This window comes from Artemia franciscana, chromosome 20 (genome assembly GCF_032884065.1).
Source record: "Artemia franciscana chromosome 20, ASM3288406v1, whole genome shotgun sequence".
Taxonomy (NCBI): domain Eukaryota; kingdom Metazoa; phylum Arthropoda; class Branchiopoda; order Anostraca; family Artemiidae; genus Artemia; species Artemia franciscana.
Window position 1 is genome coordinate 23,772,333 of NC_088882.1, and position 26,797 is coordinate 23,799,129.

Sequence of the window (26,797 nt, forward strand, 5' to 3'; positions counted from 1 at the left end):
CAATTGAATTCTTTACAGAAAATATCCTCAGGGTTAGCCTTAGGCTACAGTCAGGCACTAGCAAGGGCGGGGATGCTATGCAATTACAAAGATAACAATTATAGTATTCAAAAAGCATTAAATGGGGAAATGAATCGTATGATTCTTTTCTCGGTATTGTAGCAATTTTAGAAAGGAGTCTTGTACTCAGATTACCAGGAAGTCTTGTACCGAAATCACCAGAAAATTTTACTTCAATCTTATCAGACATACTAAATAATTAATTCTTATATGCTTTAACATAGAAACTTATGTTTTTCCGAAGAATTTAATTCATATCAAACAATTCGTGGTAACAAACTGTAAGTCAGGAGTGACCCGGCTTAGTTTAAATCGATACTCTAAAAAGCGGATTGATACCAACAGATACATCAAAGGAATCAGATTTTAATGTTGATTTCAAATATTTAAGCTTCATCAAGTTTAGTTTTACCCGTCAAAAGTTACAAGCCTGAGAATCTTTGCCTTATTTTCTACCGAGGCATTTGGGGGAAAAAACCCCTAAAAGTTATAGAATCTTAATGAAAATTACATCATAAGACTCAGCGTATCAGAGAACTCTACTATAGTGGCTTAAAACCCCTATCTGCAAAAATGTGGAATTCTTTTTTTTTCAGAAGAGCTATTCATTCCAATTAAACACTTTTTGATTCAGGGGTTATTCTTAAAGAATTAGAATAACATTTGATACTATTGATAAAATGTTAATAAAAATGTATAATACTATTTTTCAGACTGAAATTTTTTTTGGGGGGGAGGGGAAACCCCATAAAAGTTGTAGAATCTTAATTAAAATTACACCATCAGATTCAGCGTATCAGAGAACTCTACTAAAGAGGCTTAAAACTCCTATCTGCAAAAATGTGGAATTCTTTTTTTTCAGAAGAGCTATTCATTCCAATTAAACACTTTTTGATTCTGGTGTTATTCTTAAAGAATTAGAATAAAATTTGATACTATTGATAAAATGTTGATAAAAATGTATAATACTATTTTTCAGACTGAAACATTTTTTTTCTTTAATGTCTGTCGTTAGACAGGCTTTGTTTATAATTGGAAAAGGTGGAAATAAAATCATATAATCATAATAGGAAATTAAAGTTAGTGCAATGAAATCTAGAACAAACAGAAATTAAAATGAATCCTCAAGTTGAACTTAAAGTGAACCAAAATTAGAACAAATGATAGTGGGGACTGCTGTCTCTACAAACACTTTGAAACTTAAATGTTATTTATAAAAGCAAAATGCATTCCGGACATTATATTAGTTTATTATGTGAAAAAATATATGCAAATCAAATTTAAAGAAAAAATAATTATTTCTATGAATATGCACATTTGTGTCACTTAAGTTTTACTATCTCAACAGAATTTCATGATGCTTTGGGCGCAAAAGATTTATGAATTTCTTCCTTTACATATATTCTAAATACAATTACCTTAGTTAAAATTACAATAAGCCAAATTACTAGGAAAATAATATGTATTCTTAGGTGTAGTAATTTTGGAATTCTCCTATTAAGATTAAGATCCCATATAGTATTAGAAAAATTTTGTTACACAAATTCATTTGGCTGAATTATGAAAACGCTGCTCATGCGGAAGCAAATCAGCAGCAACAAATGTTTGGAATATTTTTGAAATAAAAAAATATCGCTATCTATAGCTTAAAATAATGAACAGGTTGGTATGCGTTGCTGATTTTAGCATTACTTGTAGAATAGAGGTCATTTAGGAAAAAATAAAATTAACTCAACTTTATTCTCAGGTTAATGCTCTCCAAGCTGTATGGGCAAGCAAAACCTTGCTGATTGTATAGATTTGCCTGTATTCCTGCTAATAGGCTCTTGGTTCGCGCCATCTAAACTAAATATTATATTAGCAAACAAATTGTACTATTTCATTCCCCATTTCACAATGTTTCTAATGATATACCTTAGGCATATCAGCATTTCTCTCATTATTGCCCTAGAAATCAGGGTAAAACTACATTTTTTTATAGCTTACTATTAAAATATGGCCAGTCAGCCCTGTAAGCCTACCCAAAAGAATTTGTGAAGAATTCCTCTAGAATACACCTAAATAATCCTCAAGTTTGAAGTATCCTCTATACTTGGTGTTTTTTTTTTTTTCAAAACTATGTTTTACTAGCCTTTTGTCATTACTGTAGCTTCCAATATTTGGTAAAACTCTAGTTAATTGACTTCTTGCTATCTCAGAAAGGGTTTAGGTTAGGAAAATGAAACTTTCAGGGATGAATCCACAGACTAAAGTATGTCATGGGAAGGTATTTTGAAGTAACTACCTCCACCCCTTCTCCCTATAGAGGGCCCTGACCTTTGATGACCTTTACAAATATGTGTGTTATAAAAGTGAAACCTTGCAAAAGAGATCTTCTGCTTTAATGAAAGTTTAATTTGATGAAAGTTTAATGAAAGTTTAATTTGAAAGTATTTTGAAGCAACTACTTCTACTCCTTCTCCCTCTAGAGGGCCCTGACCTTTGATGACCTTTAATAATTTGTGTGTAACAAAAGTGAAACCTTGCAAAAGAGATCTTCTGCTTTAATGAAGTACAACAAAATTGTTTTCAGCTTCATAACTTTGCTCAATTCCATATTATAAGGTTTTAAAGATATGCAAATATATTTCCTAAATTTTGAAAAAAAAACATTGATATGACTCAAAATTCTAATCAAATAACAGGAATCGCATTCCCAGAACTAAAGCAGAGAAAAAGCAATTAGCCTAGTAAGTGAAAATTAAGGTAAAATGTTGTTTTGTCAAAATTTCAATAGGTATAGACCTGTCATGTAGGCAAATTTCAGGGCCCTCTAGAGGGAGAAGGAGTAGAGGTGGGTACTTTAAAATACCTTCCTGGTATATACTTTAGCCTGTAGACCCATCCCTGAAAGTTTTATTTTCCTAACCTAAACCCTTTCTGAGATAGCAAGAAGTCAATTAACTAGAATTTTACCTTTTATGCTCCTTATGAATAGGCTATAATAATTGCTTCTATCACAAATTTAAATTTAAGCACTTTTCGATCTAATCTAACCTAAATTAACCTTATTAGGCTGTAAATAATTTTGGCATTAAGAAACTGTAGTATTGTTTTGTCAAAACAACCAAGAAAACATCACTAAGAAAACTAAGAAAACATAGTATCATTTTGTCCCAAAACAGCCAATAACTCATACTTTAAATGAAAATTTGTCATTTTAAAGAGCTCAAACAGTGCTTGAATATGAATTTTGGGTACTTTTTTATTGTTCAGAACACACTCAATAAGTAAAGTTAGGTTCTTTTGTGAAACAAACTAAGATGCTGGTACATTTTAATCAAATGTTTGGTACTTATTTATTATTCAATTGATTCTATTCAATTCAGAACACACTCAAGAATTTTGCTGAGAAAATCCTGTTTCACAGCCACAAAGACAAAACTCTATTTAGTTTGCTATCCATAGTGATAAAAGATAGTTGAACATGGATTTTGAAATGAAGATTTGGGATTTGCCAAAGACTGAAAAAGAGGCAATTATATTTTTCCAGGATAAGGGGTTGTTGCCCACAACAAAGCAGTGTGTCAATGGACACAACATGACTTCATACTCTTGCAAGAAAGAACATTTTTGCAAGTGTGAAAAATGACAGGCATGTTGATAGACATCTTTTAAAAATTATTCTAGGCTTTACTGGACATTCTAAGGACATATTTATATATGTATCTGCATTGTAGTTTGTTTCACAAAAGAATCTAACTTCAGTTGAGTGTGTTCCAAATAATACACAAGTACTGAATTTTGCAATAGAAGCAATTATTTTATTTGTAAAGAGCATAAAAAAGGTATTGAATGGCATGTTCACTTTTTTGGTAAGTCAATAATATAGACAGTCACAATTTTACCATTCTAGTTTTGTTTCATAGGCTTAGCCTCTTATTCTTCAAATAAATTTCAATTGTGGAAAACATCCTGCACCTTGGCTATTCTACTTACTAACATCTTCACTGTTAAAAATACACTGTTAAACTTACCCAGGTAATTATTGTTTTCCATATTCTTAATAAATAAATTGTTATTTGAAAACAAATTTACAGGGATTTTTGAAAAGTGCACAAAACCACTCCAAAACAATGTCAGGAGAAAGCTGACATCATTTTTGTCTGTTTCTTGCTCTACTCTAAAGTTCCTTCAATTTTTTTTAACAATCTAACATTAAGACCAAGGAAAATAATAGGCTGATTGCCATTCCTGAAACAACTACAAATGACAATTCTTCTCACATGCCAGTTTTCTTAGAAACAAGTTTTTAAAATTCTGGTTGCTATGGAGTGTTTCACCTTCTGGGGAGCTCAAAATAGAATTTACCCCAGAAGTGACTATTGAATTATGATAGAGTATAAAAAAGGCACCAAGTAATATATTTACTTTCATCTTAGCTAAATTATGTTGTAATCTGCAAACTTTCCCTCAAATCATCATTATAACACACATCTAAGAAAGTTTTACTTCCCAATTTGGTTCCATGCTCTCCCATAGCCTTTGCTGTACTCCTTTGGATAAAGTCCATCAAAATGCTTGGTCAATTGCTTCTTGAATTCAATATTGCCAAGTCCCTTGTCATTTGCTGTGGAGAGACAAGATCTTTTATTGACAAATTACCTGATAAATAATTTTCTAAACTGGACAACAGGGAGCAGGGCTCAATGTGTCAGCCATAAACAGAAGGTAAGAAAATGCTGAAATAACAAAAAAAGAAGAAAAAAACATACGAGGTAGGAGATAACAAAGGAGGCCACCCCAGCACAAGAACACCATAACAAAATTCATACTAATATCTATTATTCATCAATCTCAACACCCAGACAAAGAATTATGTTTTTTGTTTGAAATATGTTTTTTTTTTTTTTTTTTTTTTTAATTAGCTCTTGAAACTTGAGTACATTTCTACTAAATTAAGTTTATTTACAATATGAGGAATCTGGTGTCTGATTGAGAATCTAGCTCTTTCTGATTTAATTGGGGGAAGGCAATATTTCTTGGAGCAGACATGGTGGCCAGGAGAAATAGGAATGTCAAGTATACCCAAATCATGGAAATAATTTGTTGAAGATTGGATATCATAATACCACATTGCTACATGCAAGTCTTTTGGCTGTTTGAGATTGAGTATATTGAGAAAAATATATAAAGTTTGGGTTTCCAAGAGATTTTTGAGCCTCACAGGGCAATGGACAAAAGTACCCAGAATTCTAATTGCCTTATTTGAATTATCTGAAGAGGTTACAGATGGACCATAACTGTGTTGAAATAAATTACTGGGTAATAATTGAGATGTGATTCAATTAGAGAATGGTATAAAATTTTAAGGGTGAAGAAAGGAAACACATGTCTCAATCTATGAAGACAACCTAAGCTATAGGCAAATTTCCATATCAAATAATCAGAATGCTTACAGAAAGATAAAAGCTCATTGAGAATTATCCAAAGGTAATAAAATGAATTTAATCTTTTTATCCTACTTTGATTAACAATTAACTCTTCTAAGGTAATTTTATTTACTGCCTGTTGTGAACACCTAAAAATCATGAATCCAGTTTTAGAAAAGTTCAGTACTAGGTAGTTACATACAAACCATTTATTCAAAGATTTCATTGCTGTACCCATTTTCTCAACCAACAAAGATGGGTTTCAGCTTTTACTGTCACTGCTGTATCATCTGCAAAAATTGCTGCTAAGCTACTATCTTGGGGTAAACACCTCAGAAGGTCATTCATATAAATCAAACATAGTAAAGGCCCCAATACTGATTCATAGGGGATCCAGTACCATCAGTAACAATATGGCTTGACAGGTGTCCATTTATTTCTACCTGGATTTCCTGACCATGCAGGTAAGTTTTTCTTAAATCTAGATCTTTACCTCCAATACCTGTGTTATTAATTTTCTCCATCAAAATTTCATGGTTTAGTATATCAAATGCCTTTTTTATATCATAGAAAAGAGTAGACACACAATTATCATTGTTTAGCAAGTTGTTAATCTCTAAAATTTTTGCAGCAATAGCTTGTTCAGTAGAATAACCTGACCTGAATCCAAACTGATTTTTAGTAAATAAATTCCTTTTATCAAAATATTTAACAATTCTTTTTTGAATAATTATTTCTAGAATCTTAGATATTGGGGAAAGAAGAGCTATTGGGTGATAGTTGCTTATATCTGTCTTATCACCTTTCTTATGAATTGGAATAACTTGTGCAAATTTCCATACTTCTGGAAAGATTCCTGATGATATAGATGAATTTAAAATATGAAGCAATGGGACAGGGATTGCACAAGCAAGTTCTTTCAGAATATTTGAGAGTCCATCTAGACTTAGGGAATTTCCATTCTTTAGATTTGTAATTACTTTCTGGAATTCATCAAAAGTAACAGGGACCAGGAACATACTAAAATTTTTGGATGGCAGGGGATATTCTTTATATGAATAAAATGGAGATTCAGGGGATTCCAGTTCAACAGTATTACTAATATGAGAAAAATAATTACAAAAATAACTTGCAACAACATCCTTCCCCTTCAACTCAACAGTATTTTGATTTATGATCATTTCAGGGTATGGTGTCTTAGTATTGTTTCCAATTTTTTCCTTGATTAATTTCCCTATAGTCTGAGGTGAATTAGATTTTCTAAGTGGATTTCATAATAAATTGTTCACTTTTTCTAAGACTTTTAACCAGCAAATTTTTATGATTTTTGAATCACTGTACATTATGAGCTGAGGGGTATTTCATTTTTATCATATAGTCGATTTTTTTCCTGGATAGGTTTTAAAAGTAACTTATCCAAGGTTGATTGGGTGAAATTCTTTTCTGGTATGCATTTTCAAATGGGCAATGAAGGGCCAGTTTTTCTTTCAAAATTTGATAAAGTACATCTAATGATGTATTAGGGTCATTCTCATTAGTAAAGTCAGGCCAATCTGTATTGTTAAGATTAGATTTCAGTTCATTTATATTTACTTGTGAGAAATTTATCCTCTTCATAGGATTTTCTTTATTGACTATCTTTTGCACTGTGAAAAAAGACATTAAAATACAATGATCAGACGTATCTTCCATACCCACATATGTAGCCTCACATGGATAAGGTGCAAAAATGTTATCACAGAGAAAAAGAAGAATCCAATATTTGTGTTGGAATAAAACATACTGGGTTCATGCAATGAGAAAGGATACATTCTAAAAGTTGAAGGACATGTTAGTCAATTCCTTGTTTGCTTGATGGGAGACATCCCGTTAAGTCAATATTGAAGTCCCCAAGGATAAGAAATGACATTCAAAGATTTTCAAATTTGTCAATAAAGCCTGCCATGTTAGACGAGGGAGGATGGTAAATTACAGCAATTAAAACTTCATCATTATTTGGCAAAAAACATTCAACAATACAGCTTTTACAAATCATCTCAGTATTCAGAAAAAGATTTTCTTGTTTCATCTGTGCTAGGATATAATTTTTGGCTAGTATTGCTAAACCACCTTGCTTTTTTCAAGTTCTGATGTGTTTATTCTTGCAGAAGATATCATGTCATTCAGGTACAAGCCCATATAATGCTAAACCATACCATATTGGGAAAAAGAAAATCAATATATCACAAAGAAAAAAGTCAATTTGGTCTGACTTGGAACCAATCCATTTTTTTTCTCTCCAACTTCATTGATATATCATAGGATTTGGTAGGACTACTGGAGAAATCCTAGCCTGAAATCCATTAAGTTTAAGCTCACTTTTCTTCTTCAGGAGGGATGAGCAGATATCTTGGACAGACTTGCTCATATCATCAGATAAATACACTTTAGACAATATTGGTCGATTATCCATGCAGGCTTTTCCCCTAAAAGCTCAATTACAAAGTAGTTTGTTTGCCAGCAGAATCAACAACTCAATGTTTTTTGTTTGACCCAATAACCATGTTTACTACCTCTGCAAGCTTTTTGAGGTGTTGTTTATCATCAAATTGAAGCATAAATGTTATGCCCCTCTATCAGTTTGGTATTCAGCAAGACTTAGAGAGATCTGATGTTCTTACTGTGGTGGCGAGTGTTTTAGTGAGTGCAGATAATTATGATAAAATGCTTGTTTGGCTGGACAGAATGTCCATCCAATGTTCAGCTCATTGCCGCATGCCATTGAGCTTTTATTTGCAGCCAAACAAGGAGCTTCCATACTATGTGAAAAACTTGTTGATGTTTGCAAAGGTATCAGGCAGTGAGTTGTCTCTCCCCCAACACTCTTCAATAATTACATTGTAGACCCTCAAGAACTTAGTCCCTCATCCTGTATCCTGTTTGGTCTTAAACTCTGTCTTTTCTTACACTGGTGAAATTCTGAATTTCAGCTGGTCCTTAAAAAAGATTTTCAATCCATCCAGGAAGCTCTTTCCAATCAATCTAGGAAGCTCTGAAGCCAAACTATTGAATAGATAATTTACTTGGGACTTCATATTGGTTCATCTCTTAAATACACTTGTCAACTGCTATTATCCCATATTCAGCTCTGTGTTTGCATGCATATGCTTCTTTCATTAAAGAAAATCTGGGTTGCAGCAGTAGCTCGCAACCTAGTAAGAGACAACCATTTCCCTTAGTAAAAACTACAATAACCCATAATTCCTAAAAATAGGGTCAGATCAAAATAGAAAGTGTACTCTTAGAACCGCCTTGCCTGAAGCCCCTATATAAGAAACTTATTGTCCCTTGGCTTGGACAAAGAAGAAAATATACTGGCTTGAAAATCAAGAAAAGTGGCTGCAACCATGATATTCTGCATATCTAGTATTTTTTTACAAAAAACAGTATTTTCATGTACAAGATTGATGAATGACAGCATAATCTTAGGTTGTAACCTTATATGACATAAAAGTAAACAAAATATTATGATGATAACTAAAATGACATCAGTATATTTTTACATAAAGTTATAATAAAGAACAAACTCTATCCCATATTCAATAGATTACATAAGGGATCTATATAGTTCACCCCATACTATGGGGTTAGTTGCCTCTTACTATTCCAACTAAGAAAAAGCCATGGGCTTTTTCTCGTTTATTCCATAAAGGATTGATACAGTTCATTATAAATGGGGCCTATGTTAGTTTCATTGGATATAGCTAAAACACAGTAAAGAACAGTTCTATTAAAAGGCAATCTTTTGAAGAACTTTCCTTGATAGAGCAACATTTGCAACTATATATAACACAATTTCATTGCCCAAGATTCTTTAGTGTGCACTCATTGCGGTAATCAAACAGTTCGTGGTAACGAACTGTAGTAAGGAGCGACCCGGCTCAATAGTAACCAAAACTCTAAAAAATAGAATTTTGATACCAATACCTACATCAAAAGAATCGCATTTTAATGCTGATTTTAAATATATAAGTTTCATCAAGTTTAGTCTTACCCATCAAAAGTTACGAGCCTGAGAAAATTTGCGTTATTTTAGAAAATAGGGGGAAACGCCCCCTAGAAGTCATAGAATCTTAACGAAAATCACACCATCAGATTCAGCGTATCAGAGAACCCTACTGTAGAAGTTTCAAGCTCCTATCTACAAAAATGTGGAATTTTGTATTTTTTGCCAGAAGGCAGATCACGGATGCGTGTTTATTTGTTTTTTTTGTTTTTTTTTGTTTGTTTTTTTTCTTTTTCCCAGGGGTGATCGTATCGACCCAGTTGTCCTAGAATGTTGCAAGAGGGCTCATTCTAACGGAAATGAAAAGTTCTAGTGCCCTTTTTAAGTGACCAAAAAAATTGGAGGGCACCTAGGCCCCCTCCCACGCTAATTATTTTACCAAAGTCAACGGATCAAAATTCTGAGATAGCCATTTTATTCAGCGTAGTCGAAAAACCTTATAACTATGTCTTTAGGGACGACTTACTCCCCCACAGTCCCCATGGGAGGGGCAACAAGTTACAAACTTTGACCAATGCTTACATATAGTAATGGTTATTGGGAAGTGTACAGGCGTTTTCAGGAGGATTTTTTTGGTTGGGGGAGGGGTTGAGAAGAAGGGGATATGCTGGGGGAACTTTCCATCGATAATTTGTCATGGGGGATGAAAATCTCCATGAAGGGAGCGCAGGATTTACTAGCATTATTTAAAAACACAATGAAAAAATAAATATGAAAAAGTACTTTCACCTGGAAGTAAGGAACAGCATTAAAACTTAAAACAAACAGAAATTATTACCCATTTGAGGGGCTCACCTCCTCCTAATACCTCGCTCTTTACGTTAAAGTATTTTTAGTAATTTCAACTATTTATTCTACGGCTTTTGTGATTCTGGGGTCATTCTTAATGAATTGGGACAAAATTTAAGCTTTTATTGTAAAGAGCGAGGATCTGACAAGGGGGCGAACCCCCTCATATATGTAATAAAAATATGAGAATACAAAAGTTCTTTACGTAAGCTAATTTATAAGTTACGTAAATCTCTTACTAATAAAAATATTCGTAAAAAATTAAAAGTTCTAGTTGCCTTTTTAATTAACCAAAAAATCGGAGGGCAACTAGGCTTCCTCCCCCGCTCTTTTTTCTCAATATCATTCGATCAAAATTATGAGAAAGCCATTTAGCCAAAAAAAAAAAAAAAAAAAATGCAAATTTCGTTTTTAATTATTCCTCTGCGGAGAGCCAAAATCAAAACATGCATTGATTCAAAAACGTTCAGAAATTAAATAAAAAAAAACAAGTTTTTTTAACTGAAAGTAAGGAGCGACATTAAAACTTAAAACGAACAGAAATTACTTCGTATATGAAAGAGGCTGCTTCCTCATCAACGCCCCGCTCTTTACGCTAAAGTTTTTTACTGTTTTAAAAAGAAGAATTGATAGACAGAGTCAAACTTTAGCGTAAAGAGCGGGGCGTTGATGAGGAAGCAGCCTCTTTCATATACGAAGTAATTTCTGTTCGTTTTAAGTTTTAATGTCGCTCCTTACTTTCAGTTAAAAAAACTTGTTTTTTTTTATTTAATCTTAAAAAAAATTAGGTCATGCTGCTTCAAATTTGCCAAATACCTACTTTGCCTTCCCCATGGAATCAAAATACAAATCTTTTAAATATTATAATATCACAAACCATATATAGCAGTTAAAAAATAAATACAAAAACTCATAAACCACCAGTGGCACAATTTACATCTAAAGTATTCAGGCAATTTGTTTTATTAGTTGTATCATTTACTTCTATGTTATATCTCGTTTATTTGTCAAGTCCTTTGTTATATTATGCTTTGTCTTATAATTGGTCTTCAGTGTTTGTTTTTGTTGTTTTCTTTGCTCCATTATTATTTTTGTTAACGTCTATTAATTTTTGTAATGGGTTCTCAATAAATTCATTCATTCATTCGAAGTAAACCACAGAAAGAGGACACATTTGGAAAACCAAATTTACAAGGGTGACAGAGAAGGTTTGTTTTTGTTGGTAATTAAAAAAAAACAAGTTTTTTTTTAACGGAAAGTAAGGAGCGACTTTAAACCTTAATACGAACAGAAATTACTTCGTATTTGAAAGGGGCTGAAAGCTAAAGTTTGACTCTTTCTCTTAACTCTACTTTTTAAAACAGTAAAAAACTTAGCGTAAAGAGCGAGGCGTTGATGAGGAAGTAGCCCCTTTCAAATACGAAGTAATTTCTGTTCGTTTTAAGGTTTAATGTCGCTCCTTACTTTCCGTTAAAAAAACTTGTTTTTTTAATTTAATTTCTGAACGTTTTTGAATCAATGTATGTTTTGATTTTGGCTCTCCACAGGTGAATAATTAAAACGAAATATGCATATTTATTTTTTTGGCTAAATGGATTTCTCATAGTTTTGATCGAATGATTTTGAGAAAAAAGGAGGGGGAGAGGAGGCCTAGTTGCCCTCCGATTTTTTGGTTACTTTAAAAGGCAACTAGAACTTTTATTTTTTAACGAATGTTTTAATTAGTAAAAGATATGCGTAACTTACAAATTAGCTTACGTAACGAACTTCTATATTCTCAGGTTTTTATTACGTATATGAAGGGGTTCACCCCTCGCTCTTTACACTAAAGCTTAAATTTTGTTCCAATTTCTTAAGAATGACCCCTGAATCACAAAAGCCGTAGAATAAATAGTTGAACTTACTAAAAATACTTTAGCGTAAAGAGTGAGGTATTAGGAGGAGATGAGCCCATCATATGGGTAATAATTTCTGTTCTTTTTAAGTTTTAATGCTTCTCCTCACTTTAAGTTGAAAAAACTTTTTCATATTTATTTTTTCATTGTCTTTTTTTTAAATAGCGCTAGAAAATCCTGCGCTCCCTTCATGAAAATTTTCTTCCCCCATGACAAATTCCTCCAAGGAAAGTTCCCCCAACATCTCCCCCTCTTATCAACCCCCTCTCCCCACAGCCTAAAAATCCCCCTGAAAACGTCTGTACACTTCCAAATAACCATCACTATATGTAAGCACTGGTAAAAGTTTGTAACTTGTGGCCCCTCCCACGGGGACTGTGAGGGAGTAAGTCGTCCACAAAGACATAGTTATAAGGTTTTTTTACTACGCTGAATAAAATGACTATCTCAGAATTTTGATTTGGTGACTTTGGGAAAATAATTAGCGTGGGAAGGGGCCTAGGTGCCCTCCAATTTTTTGGTCACTTAGAAAGGGCACTAGAACTTTTCATTTCCGTTAGAATGAGCCCTCTCGCAAGATTCTAGGACCACTGGGTCGATACGATCACCCCTAGAAAAAAAACAAACAAAAAACAAATAAACACGCATCCGTGATCTGCCTTCTGGCAAAAAATACAAAATTCCACATTTTTGTAGATAGGAGCTTGAAACTTCTACAATAGGGTTCTCTGATACGCTGAATTTCATGGTGCGATTTTCGTTAAGATTCTGTGACTTTTAGAGGTTGTTTTCCCCTATTTTCTAAAATAAGGCAAATTTTCTCAGGCTCTTTAACTTTTGATGGGCAAGACTAAACTTGATTAAACTTATATATTTAAAATCAGCATTAAAATGCGATTTTTTTGATGTAGCTATTGATATCAAAATTCCATTTTTTAGAGTTTTGGTTACTATCGAGCCGGGTCGCTCCTTACTACAGTTCGTTACCACGAACTGTTTGAAAAGGTAAAAAATACGGCATTAGACTTTACAGTCCCTACCGGCGGTGCTGATCTCCGTTTCTTGGCCGTTCAGCCAGGAAGTGCAATGGGGGGTTGGGGGCCAACCATCCTGTGCTTTCGCACACCCTTCCAGTTTACCCAGATTTTCTTCAGGTTTTTGTTGGCAATGAGTTATGAAATGAAACATATTATATTCTAAAGCTAAAAATTTCCAGATTATACTGGGATGCCATAATATATTGAGAGTTTATAATCTCCCAATATAGTCTGTATTGGAGTACAGATTATACTGGGATCCAAAAACTGAATATTTGTAATTGGAAAATCTTAACAATATGTCCATTGCTTCATTTAATTTTATTCTTGAATTGTGTTTCTGGCCTCATATTTCCGTATACAATTCATCTATTCACGGGCAACCACAGGGCTGGTGACTGAACAGGGAAATTTTTTTAAATAGTTCCAGAAAAACAGGCCAATTTTTATGAAAGAAAAATCATAATTGTGTCATTAGTATTTTATTCCTGTCAAATCTGTTCCTTTTGAATATATAAAAAGTTTTTCAAACGATTTATAGATTCGCCATTTCAAAACATGGTTTTAGTAAACTTGACAGATTGCATTCACAATTACGAATTGACGTTTTATATTTTATTTAGCTATGGATTTTCTATGTCCCTATGGAATGCAATGGAATTGAAGGGAAAGATAGCAATAAAAAAAGAAATCTTTACTACTAATAACTCACTGCAGCACCAAGCCGCCTGTGGCCAAAACAGCTACGCACGCTCCTCCTCCAACCTAGTCTATTGTGACACTAAAGTAAAATTTGCAAACGTAATTTTATTTGAAGAAATTCGGTTGTTGTTTTTTTTCTGGTGAAGTTGATGAATATTCTGTTTTTTTTGCGCAATGACAAAAAAACAACAAAAAAACACACACCGTTAAAAATACATGCCATTTTCAGTTAAATGCAAATTACACTTTAGACTTAAAGAGATTTTACCTGCTGCTCATGCCAAGAAAAACCCTTACTCCTACTTAGTGTTCGAAAAACATTTTTTTCAAACCTAATCGTCCAGCTAGAAACTACACTGATGTTATGCGCTGGGGAAACCTGATCCTCAGTTCTGCAAGTCACATCGCGGTAATAAAACAAAGTAAGGACAAGACTGAAAGTAAGATAAAATGGTTGTATTCAATCAAGTACAGGCCCTCATTATCTGGGATCCAGTTTTTTTTATCGCTCTTGTCGTTTCTGCAGAAGGCTCCCCCATGGCAGCAGCATCATCTTTAGTCCTCGTTAGTTTTCTTGGTTTTATATGCTTAAATGCGGTTCCCGCCCCTGGTACTCGTTTTAGCTGCAGGCCGTACTAAGGACAACGTATTTGGCTTCCCTCCTCTTGGGAGGCCAGATATATGAATTGTTAAAAAGATTAAAATAATTGTTTTCTGAAAAATATGCCACTTTCGTGTTAAAAAACTGCTGCTTATAGCATACGCTTATTCGCATCGATAGGGAATCCAAAGTAAAGAGTGAAACTTAGCATTAAAAAAGTAAAAAAATATGTGTAGGCCATATCCCACGACACCGAAACTTATGCATGTCACATTTTGTGAAAATAAACAGGGTTTTCCATATTTTTATAAATTAGAGTTTAAGTAACCCCATCAAAGGAAAAAAATTGTTTTTACAATCGTGACATTATTATTGATTTTTTATCAAATTTAGTTAGTAGCACTCTTTTTTAAAATTCAAATTGATGGCGTAAAATGGCGTTGATGTCAAATTTGGCCGAAACTAAACAGTAGTATTCGCATCATTGTATGCTAGTAGCCAGGAGTGCCAGTTAACGAAAATATATCGGAGATTTTTAATGAGGATACAACAAAATCTCAAATTATAGGAGCGTGCACCCCCCTCCCCCGAATAAGCATCCTTCCTAGTTACTAAATAACGCTATCAAAGAAGAAACGATTAGAAATGCTTTGGCCGACTATTTATTCTCTCGTTGCTTTGCGCTGGACAGGAACCAGACAAAGTGTATTTTCGTTATGAAATATAGATCTGTTTTATTTTAATTATTTGTCTGATAATTGTTTGGCCGCTATTCAGTTCAGTGGCAAGTAAAATGATTTACATTTCCTCGAGTCCCGCCTTAACTCAAGCATGGACAGGAGGGTGGTATGTCATTTTATTCATAATGGATCAAACGGGGATTTTTTTTTTCCTTTTCAGTGGGTTCAATTTGAAGGGGGAGCAAAGCATTTAGGTTTTTTGTCTCCTCCTAGGTTTTAAAAATATCTTTTTTTGTGATATTTTTATTGAAAAGTGTATTTTTTGTTACGGCATTTTCGTAAGAAAAAACCACAAATTTGCCCATCCCCACTTGATTTTGAAAATCCGTTTTGCCCCTTCTAAACTTTTATGAATTGACGTTACTGTTCCATATTATATCTCTTGATGTTAGAAACGGTAATTTCGTAGTAAATATTAAATATCATTATCTCGACAGTGCATAAAACTGCTTAAGTAATGAGCGTTAATGTGTTTCTTTACCTGTTTCTTTACCTTTTGACCTGTTTGCACAGAAGGAGTTGTCATAGAAACTTCAGAAGGGACTCATTCGATTGAAGGTTGAAAGCTCTAATGCCCGTTTTGCAAAAGTGATTGGAGAGCAATCCCCCCACACACTTTTTAGCTGCCATCCCCCCCCCCAAGATATCCAATCAAAATTTTAGATAGGCTTTATGTTTAATATATAGCAAAGGTTCAATAACCATGCCTCCTGGAATGACAAGACCCCCACAGTCCTTGGGGCAAGGGTTGCAAGTTGCCTGTTTTTAGATATAGGTTTCGTTATTTGGAAAAGGGACATGTCTGATCCTGAGTCTCCAAAAAGACTAAGAACATTAAGGTGAAACATTCGGAGAATTTTGATGGGGGGGGGTGTTGAAGAATTAATTTAAAACACAACTTTGCTTGGAGGTTGTCAAATTGCCGTACCAGTAGTATTTTGGATACAGCCCACAGTACTAAGTTCAAGTTTTGAGGGAATATGTAGGGCGATGTTGAACTAACCAAAAGACACTATAGTATTGGTGGCTGATTTTAAATAGTTTTTTGGTATTCCTTAAATTAGTTATTAATAGTATTCCTGAAATTTCTTATCGCATTCTCCATATTCTGACGTCTCACACTTCTGATTCATGTTATCATTAAAAGCCATGGAATATTTGCAGAATCGTGTCCCGCTTGCATTTACTTCTTATCGTAAAGACAATTCTATTTTTCAAAATATGGGAAGGGGGCCCTGTTACTACTACTACTTCGACTGCTTATGGCAGCAATTGCGACTTCTTACAATTGCTACTGTGACTACTTGCTGCTGTTAGTATTTGTAACCGCGACTGGGAAATACTGGCGACGACGATCATAGGTGATGTGACTGACTATGGCTGTGATTGAGGCAAATTGTGGCCGTGACTTAAGACTGCGGCTTTGACTGTGACTACTTGCGACTACAATGCGACCACTTACGATTGCTACTGCGTCAACTTACAACTTTGACTTCTTGGAACTGCAACTGCAACCAGATGCGCTTGTAAATACTTACGATTCTGAATGCGACTACTTGCGGCTTCGATTAGTTGCGACTGCTTTTAAAAGTGGCTACTTGCAGCTGTGACTTTGAATGAGATTACTTGTGACTTGAACTGAGACTACTTGCGATTTCTTGTAAATGTGACCGCAACTAAGCGTGAGTACGATGATTATTTACGGCCGTGACTACTTCTGGCTGCGACTTCGACTGCGTATGACTACTTTCGAATGCAACTACTTACGACTCAGACTGTGACTACTTGCTGCTGCGACTACTATTACTACTACAACTAGTGAGCTAAATCAAAAAGTTTGAACTTTCTGGGGAAGTTGAGGGGGATGTTAAACTAAATCAAAAGACACTATATGTATTCAGATTGTCAGAAGGATGTCTGTGGAATATTCTATGATGGAATACACGTAATATATTACGTGTTGGTGGGAGTGTTGAGCTAACTCGGAAGACACTACTTGCATCCACCGTTTTGAAAAACCATAACCTTGGCCTCAGGAATGGCCAAGGTTATTAATTTTAAACTTTAATGGCATATTGGAGGAGCTGTTGAACTATATCAAAAGACACTTATATCCATAAAGGTGGTCAAAAGGACGTATCTGCAGTTTTTGAGGAGCGGCTAAGGGTATTGAGTTGAAATTTCAATTTGTTGCAATTGTTTCCCAAAATACAAATAGAAAGGCAAAATCGTCATTCTCGACGAAAAAAAAAGAAAGATTTGTATACATCCCTTTTATTAACCAGTTAAAAAAACTGTGTCAATTAAAAACTAATATTGTCATTTGAAGCAGACTCAAGAATGGTCCGATTAATCTTAATGGTAAAAATTTACTGCGAAAACAAATTTGTGGACATTTCGAAAAATGGCCTAAAAACCCTCGAAAATGATGTCCCTACATTGCATAATAAGGAAAATCAGGGTAGCAACTAATGCACCCTCTTTTTCTTTTTTTTTGTCTATTCTCCACCGCTAGTAGGGCGCAGAAACATCATAGAGAGCTGTTGTCAGGACTGATAGTGCATAGGAACATCATACGTCTGACTTGGAAGGAAATTGCTTCATCTACGTGCTTTTTGTAAGTAACAATGATCTAACTCATAAGTAAGAGGAAATAAAGATTTTTTCTTTTCATTTACACATTTTACCAGAAAGAGTTGTCACATTTTACCAGAAAGAGTTCGACCAAACTTGATAAAAACTACAAGCTATTGTTTCAGTCGTGTTTTTGGGCTACCCGAACTGAGTCTGACCCCAGCTGAGCATATGCTGGGAGAGGGCGTTTCTTAAGTTCTTGTCGTCTGGATATGTACCCCAAGGAATAGTCGGATATTGCCTAAATTTTGCTGGAAGTAAGCGCTAGTGTTCTAGTCGTGGGTTTTGGGGATCAGAATGTAATCCTACCTCTACAGGATATGTAAAACGGGAGGGGTTTCCCAAATTATGCTCATCAGGACATCTAATGGAGAGATAGTAGTATCTTGACTATGGTCATGGAAAGTAAGAGTGAGTCTCTTTGTTATTCTTTTTGGTGGCCCAAACCGGATCCGCTCTAGGAAGGTGGATTGGTTGTCTCCTAAATTTTGAAATCATAAGACTTAACAAAAGAAGTTATCAGGTCTCAATCACAGTTTACGGGACGTAAGAGAGAGTGTTTTATTTCAACCTTTAGGTTTAAAATAAAACGAAAAAAATGATAGAAGGTAAACTAATAACAGTATTGTTCAAGTTGATGGATTGACTCGAGATGTTTTATTTCTATACGGTTGAAGCTGTGCCGATACTAGACATTTGATCGAATGTTTTTTCTTCGAAATATAAATTGAAAGGCACTAATTGAAATAGAATCTGAGATTGTCTTTAAGTGATATTTTCTGCCAAGTCAAGTCTTTGGCAATGGTCTTGAGTTGTCTATTTTGAGTGCATTAGGGAGTTTTCCTCCGATGAGAAAAATGCTTATTCAGGAGTTTAGTCCCTCTGGAATCGTTTTAATTTGTTCTTATCGAGATTTATATTCGCCTGGACATGCGAGAATTCACAACACAGCACGCATTATTTAACTAAGCGAAATAACAGCTGGCCGTGTTTCATTTTTGAGGGTTGTCATGTAGCCTTTGCGACTTTCGACGTCTACTATGGGCTTCTGAAGATATACGCAGTCCAAACCAGGGACGCCGACTCAAAAAAATTTAAGGGCAGGGGCAATATATTTTTCAAATCTTGGGGGAGGTAACTTTTTTTTTCAATGACAGTACCAAAAGGATTTTTTGTTCAACGAAATACCGCAAAAAGGTTGTTTTTCAAAAATCTAATGGTATCCCTCCGGTTGTTTCTCTTTGTCCAAACTAAAGCTTTTATGAAGTTAAGGGGATTTGATAAGTAAATAGAGGAGGGATTGGGCCTTGGCACATCCCCCTACCATCTCAAGACAAGAACGCAATTTTCACTTAAGTGAAAAAAAAATGACCGTGGATTGTCAGTTTAATATATACATACTCATATTTATTCCTTAAAGTTTTTTATTTCTTAAAGTAAAAAAGTAAAAATATTTAAAATGCATTTTGTTTTCAGTAAGGTACAAATTATGTTCTGTTTTGGGGAAGGCATGGGGGTTGTCAATCCTACTCATATTGATTTTTGCTCGTTCTGAGTTTTACTCGGCTATCTGTTGTAATTTCTTTTCGCTCTGGGCTTCTTTTATTTATTGATTGTGATTTATAGTAGTTTTACGCTTGGAAGATTATTTGAATTTATTTCTGCTCATTTTTGGGTTAATGGGACTCTTTATTTTTCTTTAAAAAACTCGTTTCGCGGGAATTTTTTTTAAAATTAATCTGTCAGGACATCTCCAAAAACGAAGGAAATCACTATACTAATCAAGATAAAAAAAAAGAGAAAAGAAAGAAAAACGATTTCCAATTTAAGTTAGGGCTGATTTCAATACCACCTTTTTTTTATCAAAACGTTTGCTTTTACTTATATTTCATTCGAATATACCTTAATTTTGGACCCTAAATTAAACCTCCAAAACGGACATTGGTAATCTTTAAAGCAATCTATTAAATTAAAGCAATCTATAAATTAGATGAATCAGCAAATGATTTACTAAACTTTTGGAAGGCATTCGTCTAAAAGCAATAAAGTCTGCCGAGGTTTGTGTGAACCGAAACTCTGATTGAAATTGAAATTTAAAGCCTATTAGAGCGTTGAGTCACAATTTTTTTTTCATCTGTATTTCCGTGCAATGATTTCTTAAGAATTTCTTTCAGCAAAATCCAACTTGGATAAAGAGGATGGTTTTCAATCATCCAGACTGAAGATTTGTATGATTTTTGGTCTTCTATAAGGCTGAAGCCATCCTCACACCCACCCTGTAGGTGCGCCCTTGGATTTACAATTTTGTGGATTAGACCATTTTGATAATAGAGTCTTTAGAGGCTATGTTTGGCTTTAACTATTAGTTTGCTCAAATAAGTATTTCTCATGGCCATTAGTTAAAAATAGTTCTGTTTTTTTGTCTTAGAAAAGGGAAAATTGGTTCGTCATGAATCAATACAACGATATTTGTTTTCTATTTTTTTTCTTCATTGTGGTTTCACTGGCCTTGCTTCTACATACTTTATAATTTTCAAGCGAATTAAAGAAAACAAAAACATGATTTTTCACGCTAGGAATCGAAACAACCAATTTTTTCTTTCAAATTTTCGTCCTCATTGAAGTCAACTCTCCTTGCATTGAAAGTTTCAAGCCAGTTGAAAAAAAAAATTATTGGCCCGTTTGAGTTTTATCACTAATGAATAATACCCAATTATTTCAAAAATGTTTTTCCTCTTAGGCTCGTTTCCTCTTGTGACAACAAGCTTTCAAACAGTTCGTGACAACGAACTGTAAGTAAAGAGCTACCCGGCTCAATAATAACCGCAACTCTAGAAAACGGAATTTGATACCGATAGATATATCAAAAGAATCGGCTTATTATGCTGATTTTAAATGTATACGTTTCGTTAAGTTGAGTCATCGCGCCATCAGCTTCAGCGCATCAGAAAACCATACTTCTGTATTGTTTTCCTATCTGCAAAAATGTGGAATTTAGTATTTTTATATACAGGTGGAATATTGTATTAGAAGAAAGATCAGGGATGCGCGTTTATTTGTTTTTTTTTGTTGTTGTTGTATTTTTTTGTTTGTTTTTCCCAGGGGTCATCTTATCGACCCAGTGGTCCTAAAATATCGTGAGAGGGCTCATTCGATTGGAAAATCAAAAGTTTTACTGCTCTTTTTTAAGTGACCAAAAAGATTGAAGGACCTGGCCCCCTCGCCCGTCCTTTTTTCCCGAAGTCGTCCGATCAAAATTTTGAGATAGCCATTTTGATCATCAAAGTTGAAAGGTCAAATAACTATGCCACTGGATATAACATGACCCCCCCTCCTATTTAAGTCACAAAATTTGGCCATTTTTTACATATAGCATTTGTTATTGTGAAGTATTATACATTTTCGGGAGGGGGGTAATTCTTTTGCTGGGGGATTTTCTATGGGGAGGAAAGTTTCCAGGGGGTGAACTCGTCAGGGGAAATTATACGTTGAGGGAATTTGCCAGAATTCCTAAATAAATTTTTTTTTTTAAATGTCTTGCTTTCTCTTTTTCGTCTCAATTTTACTCATGGAGTCGTTAAGAGTAACTGTCCGGGGTAAATTTTCACTGGGATGGAATTGTCTAGAGGATAATTCCTTAGGGTGGGTCAAACGATCAGAAATTAGATTGAAAAAACAAGCTTTTTCAACTGAAAGTAAGGAGCGACTTTAAAACTTAAAACGAATAGAAGTTATCACGTGCATGAAAGGGGACTGCCCCCTCCTCAACACCTTGCTCTTTACGCTAAAGTTTGAATTTTGTCCCAATTCTTTAAGAACGACTGCCGAAACACTAGGGTCGTTTAATTAGAACAATAGGAAACTTTTTTAAAAGTACTAAAAAACCTTAGCGTAAAGAGTGAGGTGTTGAGGAGGGGACAATCCCGTTCATACACGTAATAATTTCTGTCCGTTTTAAGTTTTAATGTTGCTCCTTACTTTCAGTTAAACAAATCTTCTTTTCTAAATTAAGTTCAGAAAAAAATGGGCTGCCCTTTTTCGTGCCCTATTTTCTTGCAAAGCAATGTCTGGAGACAGATGGTTGCAAGCCTCTCCCAAGCATAAACTTTGAGGTCCGTTTATCTCACAATAAACTTCCTAAAAGGTGGATCGGGGACAAAATATTTTATCCCTCCTCCGTTCTCCTAAGTCGAAGTTTGAGGTTTAGTTCCCCTGACATTCCCTCAAAATTCTAACTTGATTCCTAGAGCCGTTCATAAGAGATACTGGGTATGCTTTGTTGGTAACGTGAGTACATTATAGTACCCTAAGTACATTTCTCCATGCTTACAGTGCACATTCTTTTTGGTGGATCGAAGGTAAAAGACTTTGGCCCTGTCATTCCCTCCCCTAGAGACAAAATTTGAAGTCCCCTTGGCTGCCCAACCCTCCGAAATCACTTTAATCCCCCAAACTGTTCCCGAGATATTGCGGATTTGCTATTTTGATAGCAAGGATACATATACTATCTTTTGACTTACTTCAGCCTCTCCTCCCAAGTTAGTTGGAATTCAAGATCCATTTAATACCTCAACGCTCCCTGAAAGTTTCAGATAGATCTCCTTAGCGTTTTCTAATGTACTTCAGATAGTCTTTTTTGATAACTTGGGTGTGCCTAGTGTTTTCCAGTTTTTTTTCCACCTAATTTCTTTGCATATATTCGATGTTCCAGAGGTTCTTATAGTGCAGCAACTCTTAGGTAGATCGAAGATTAGGCTGTTCCCCTCATTCGCTCCCCCTAAACACAAAGTTTGCAGTCTCCTTGCCCGCTTTTCAGCATTGTGAAAGTTTTTAAACTCGAATACCTCAAGAAGATATTGCAGGTATGTCATTTTGATGCCTGGACGCATTTAGTTACCCCCCCCCCAAATTTTTCATTTTCTCCCCTTCTACTCTGCCCCCTCAAGTTAAAATTCTAAGTTTACATGGTCCACCAACACTCCTTGAAAGTTTTAGCTTTACACCCCCCTCCAAGATATTGCTGGCATGCTGTTTCGATAACTTGGCAGCACATCATGTCTTTTGACTTGATGTGGCTGTTACTTTGGGTTGTTACTTAGATGTGAATAGGTTTTAAGTTTTGTCTGGACTTGTAGAGTAAGAGACGTTTAGCTGCACCGGGAAAAAAAAAAAACAATTTTAGTCCACTTCTACAACACAAAATTTGATTTTTGGAGGTTGTGTGAGGCCCTTTTTAGCCCCTCTTCGAAAACAAAATTGGATTTTGAAGGTTGTGTATGCCTTAAAGCTACACTTTCGTTCTTTATTTCATTTACATTAAATCATATTTTGACTTATAATTTCAACAAGCTGCAACATGTCTGGCTTTCTATTAATATATATGGATAAAGCCCCTGTTTTATATAGGCCCCATGAATGTTTAGGGACCCTTGCTAATGGGGCTATGTTAGCTATTTCTTCACCGAAAGGATGTTTTTGGACCTTTTGACTTGTGATTCGAATGAATATCTTTAAAATTTTAAGTCAATACCATTGAAGGCTGGGATATTAGCGGCAAGTATTCAAATCGGGGATTGAAGGGGTGGTAGGTTACTTTTCGATCGCCTTTGGCTGTTAAAAAGCATGCTAGTAGTTAATTTTCGTCTTAATGACCCATCCCCTAACTTTCTATGACCATCCGTTCTATATGATGAAGCCGTGGGCAAAAAGACAATAAGACTCGTCTCTCTTTACTCCTTGTGTCCATTAATATGAGTTCTATATATGAATAATTTATTTAGTTCAATTGTTGCTTCTACAGTAGCATCTCCAAAAGAGCTGCTTAGTATCCAAAATGAGAAAGCTGATTTAAAAAAGGGAGAAATATATTGGCCTTAAAAATGCGGTTAGTCACATACTTGGCTTTTGATGGGGTTTTAACTTTGGAAAGTGCTTTTTTTAACAAGGGAAATGCCAACAAAATATTCAGTGTTTTTCTGAAGACTCAACATTTTCTCTTCAATCATTTTTAATTTGCATTAGTAGCTTAAGTCCTGTCAGTTATCAATCGGTGGTGAACTTGTCAAGACATCTGTTGATATAGTCTCTTTGGACGCTGTCTCCTTTTTCTTAATATATCAAATAAAGGGATAAGTGCGTGAATTGCATATTCGCTTTGACGTAAATGTGAGCATACGTACACAAGTAAACATAGGTGCAAACTCCACGGAGTATCAAAATTTTGTACTTGTAGAATAATGGTTCCAGAAAAAAAAAAATCAAACAATTCGTGGTAACGAACTGTAAGCAAGGAGCGATCCGGTTCAATAGTAACCGAAACTCTTAAAAAACAGAGTTTTGTACCAGTAGATACATAAACAGAATCTGATTTTTCTGCTGGTTTTAAATATATAAGTTTCATCAAGAGCGACATTAAAACTTAAAACGAACAGAAATTGTTCAGTATATAAAAGGGGCTGTCCCCTCCTCAACGTCTCGCTCTTTGCGCTAAATTTTGACTCTTTGTCACAACTCTACTTTTTAAAACAATATAAAACTTTAGCGTCAAGAGCGAGGTGCTAAGGAGGAGACAACCCCTTGCATATACTGAGCAATTTCTGTTTGTTTTAAGTTTTAATGTCACTCCTTACTTGCAGTTAAAAAAAAAACTGCAAGTAAGGAGTATTGTTTTTTTATTTAATCTCTGAACGTTTTTGAATTAATATATGTTTTGACTTTGGCTCACCCCACATGAATAGTTTGTACATTAATTTATATAGTTTGTACACAAACGAAATTTGTACATTATTTTTTTTTGCTAAATACCTTTCTCATAGTTTTGATCGGACGATTTTGATAGAACAAAGGGGCGGGGGAGGAGGCCTAGCTGCCCTCCAAGTTTTGACTACTTAAAAATGCGACTATAATTTATATTTTTTACGAACGTTTTTGTTAGTAATAAATAAACGTAACTTACGAATTAACTTACTCCAAAATCAAATTTAGATGAATGTTTTTGTCATTTTGTATTTTTTTAGAACGTGCTTTTTAGTTCACTTACGAAGGGGACTGGGAGGGAGAGCATCCGAGAACGAAGTTTTTAACCGCCGGTTAAATGTTTTCAACCATGAGATTAGCCTTTTCATGCTTACCAGCTTTTCAAGCTCAGAAATAACACCAAAATGTGTTGAATTGGTGCCATATAATACGTAACAATGACATTATCAAGCCATATTTATGTAGATTTCATCTAGGGCTTTGAAGATTTATGATTTAACATGGAATTCACAACCACATCTACATCCACCTCAGTTCTGCCTCATTTCCTCGTTTTTTAAGATGAGAGCATCTATGATTGTATATTACAATGATAGGTGTTTTTTATGCTTCCCCAGCCGTTCAACTCCAAAGTCGACACCAAAAAGTACTACATTGATTGATATGACGCGGATTGACTTAAAAGCAAAGGTGTTTATATTTCGTCAGGCAAAAAATGGGTCATAGCCATAATGAACTGCTTATGTTTTGGACCTTCAACAGAAGCCCTGGCATCAAGATTAAATATTTATTCAAAATTATATGCTTTTGACTTGTCATTCTTCCGGTTCTTATTTTCACATTTTATTTTATTTTTTTTGTGTGACAGTTAGCACTGGATCTGAATGGTTTAATATATTTATTGTCCCTTTTGAGCAGAATGCCAATTTTTTCCTGCAGTTGACACGTATTATGTGTTGTTTAGAAAGTTATTACTGTCCCGAATACACGGTTCTATTTCTATTCAGTAATGACAAAGTTGCCAACACTCATATAATAAGATTTATTATGCAGTTTTGTTCACTGTTGCCAGATGAGGCGTATTTTTAGGTAGTTACGCATTGGATTCCGCAAATCAGTTTGTTTTTAAAGCAAATTTTTCTAAGAATTGCATCTTCGGTGCATTTCCGCCCTAAAAATGGTGCTTTTGGCGGATCTTCGCTTTAATGGCTTTTCTGTCTTGTATCAGGCATCTGGTCATACAAGGCCTCTTGTTAGTAAGATTTTCCATTTACAAATTACAACCCGTTGCTTTTTCTTCTTTGTTTTTTTAGTTGTTACACAAAAATGAATTTCTGATGCACGAGATCTAAAACTAGTTTCTACAGTCGGCAACTGAAAACATTGTGAATAACTACTATTTGTCTCATTTCTTATCATGTTGATAGCTTTCTGAGCAATCACCGCTGATTTCAAAGAAGTCCTTGGAGGACAATGCCAGATTCAGAGGTCGACTGGGCCAGATTCAGAGGAGAAAATTTTGGAAGTGGATGTTTTCGTGCATCCAAGATGATTTTGAGAATTGGTCTATGCGGGCTCCAAAGCAATGGTCTATGACTCTTCCCTTTGCGCAGATATGATAATGCGGCTTACCTCTGCGGCAACAAAAGGTTGGTTTCCATCGAGTAGCGTTCTTGCCACCAATTTTAATTTTGTTTAGTTTTGATTCCCCCCCCCGGTAGGCTTTCCCTGTGATAAGCAGAAATTCGGTGCTACTGATGAATAGTGACCGAACGAACTGGATTTTTTTTTTGCTTGCCATATCATTAGTAGACAGTTGGGAATATCGCCATGAACTGTCGTAATGGCTCCGTATGGAGGAAGTAATCCCCCCCTTCTAACGGAACGTACTCTATGAAAATGTAAAAGAGGCTAATGACATGGAAAATTGTGGGGTAAAACGTATGTTTTAAAGTTGTGCGGAAAATGCTATGTTTTTACTATGAGGTTGAAAGATGGGAGCCATGCCCTATACATACGTACCTATTTTATGGCTGCAACTCTGCAGTGTCTTGCACGTCTTGAATTATAATATTTTACAATCAATTCTGGAAGATGAAACCTCTTAAAACAAAATTCCTTCTCGCT

At 34.8% G+C, this 26,797-nt stretch overlaps 1 protein-coding gene across 3 annotated transcripts in view; it reads left to right on the forward strand.

Annotated features, from left to right (window-relative positions):
• Nucleotides 1-1,619: 1,619 nt before the first annotated feature.
• Nucleotides 1,620-26,797, forward strand: part of LOC136039933 (myocardin-related transcription factor A-like) — a 146,588-nt gene continuing 121,410 nt past the window's right edge. For all 3 annotated transcript variants that reach the window (XM_065723929.1, XM_065723927.1, XM_065723928.1), the window contains exon 1: nucleotides 1,620-1,722. The gene's annotated coding sequence lies outside the window, so the exon portion shown is untranslated. The remainder of the gene's footprint in view (nucleotides 1,723-26,797) is intronic.